Genomic DNA, 2,087 nt, shown 5'->3' on the forward strand with positions numbered 1-2,087 from the left:
TAATCATCTGCAAGCAAAATCAAACCATCCACCCAACACCTTAATCTTGAACTTCTAACTTCCAGAATTGTGAGGGGGAAAAAATCCTGTTAAGTCACCCAATTTTGTGGGTATTCCTATTTTTGCCTTATAATTTTATGAAGGGAAAGATTTGTATGGAATAAATGAGTAAACTTTAGGCATTCGGCTATAAGTAATTCAAAAGTCATTTGAGGATAACTATTAAAAGCTAAGAGGGACGGGTTAGGAAATGCTATGTATTATGTCAGATTTTTTTAAGCAACTAGTTGAACTGGTTGTTCAAGTTTAAGAAGGAATGAATATGTATTTGGCTAATTAAGGTACTATAGTAAATGAAGTTTGTTAGTCAGAACCCAGGCAAACTATAAAGCAACCCATGTGGGGGCAAGCCTCAACACCTTGCTTTTAAAGGTGTTTTGTTAAAAACATGCTAACAAATGTGAGCTTGTATTAGGCCAAAAGAAATAATATAAAAGTAAGTTCAAACAATATAGCTTTATAAAGATGGCAGTGGCTCACACCTGTAATCCTAGCTACTCAGAAGGCTGAGACCTGAGGATTGAGGTTCAAAGCCAGCCCGGGCCCTAAAAATGGATGAGACCCTTATCTCCAATTAATCACTAGAAAAGGGGAAGTGGTGCTGTGGCTTAAGAGTAGGATGGTAGCCTTAAGCTGAAGAGCTCAGAGTGCCCAGGCTGAGTTCAAGCCCCATCACACACACACACACACACACACACACACACACACACACACACAATAGTTTTATGATGACCAGTACTAGTACCACTAAGTCAATAGTGAAGTTTAGAGCACTTGAAAATGTGAACATTTTACTTCAGAAAATAAATTAGCAGCACCAAAGAGCATCACTATGATTGTGGCAGACCCAGGGAGAAGTTATAATACTAAGGAATGCCCTTGGGGCATTAGGATACTAAAGAAAACAAGTTCAATTAGAAATGAAAGGCAGGGGCAAGGCTGGGTTGCTTATGCCTGCAATCCTAGTTATTCTCCTAGGCTGAGATGTGATGATCAAGGTTCAAAATTAATTGGAGCAGAAAAATATGAGAGACTCTTTTTTCCCTAATAAGTGACCAAAATAAAACTGTGAGGGAAGGTGTGGCTCAAACAGTAGTGTTCTGGTCTTGAGCAACATGGGTAAGCAAGGCCTACTCAGTGCCCTAAATTCAAGTTTGGTACACACACACACACACACACACGTGGCAAAGAAAAAAATCAGTTCATATAATTCATGCGGCGCCCGGCACCCCTGACCAGCAGGGAAGAACGGACACCACCCGAGGATCCTTCTTGTATCACGCTTTAATGAAGAGCAACTTGTTTAAAGGGAGAGCTGAAGCAGAGGGGCGCGGGGCAGGGAAATGCAACTGCTTATAAACAATCAAAGAACGCGGGACTTTTGCCATTGGCTGCTGTGTTGCTAGGGTCATTTTAAAACTCGGGATTGGTCAGGCCTCTGACGTAATACGCGCAGACTCAGCGGAACGAGCAAAGGCTCCGCACTCACATACCAAATAAGGAGTCACAAAGAGCGAGGCAGGGGACAGGAGCCGTCTCGGCTGCTCCGGCTCCCCACAAATTCACTCTCCATTGTGGCTGAAAGATAATGTCCATTCTAAACTCTCAGTATTTGCTGTCCAAGTTCAAATGAAAAAGATGAATTCTCAGTAGTTTATAATTTTACATTTTTGCATAAACAGAAGAGTTGGGCAAAAGGATATCAATTTCTCCCTACCAGACCAATAGTCCTCCAATTAAACCTTTCCAACTCTCATGTTACTGTAAATATTCCCATTTTTCCATATATGATCAGAAAGAAAAATATAGAATTTACTGTGAGTTGGACATAAAATATTTGTGTGGTCACGTTATAAGAAAAAATTCTTTCTGCTACAAATGTCTTTGCATTACATTGTAATGAACTGGAAAGCATTGGAGATTTTACTTGTTACTGGTCTATAGATTCATGGATGATGGTCAAGTCACAAGAATTCTGGGTCGGAATCTCTGGCCATAAAAGAAATGCAAATCAAATCAGCTCTAAG

The sequence above is a fragment of the Megascapheus bottae genome, chromosome 8 (assembly GCF_031878675.1).
Source record: "Megascapheus bottae isolate mThoBot1 chromosome 8, mThoBot2.hap1, whole genome shotgun sequence".
In the NCBI taxonomy this organism is placed as follows: domain Eukaryota; kingdom Metazoa; phylum Chordata; class Mammalia; order Rodentia; family Geomyidae; genus Megascapheus; species Megascapheus bottae.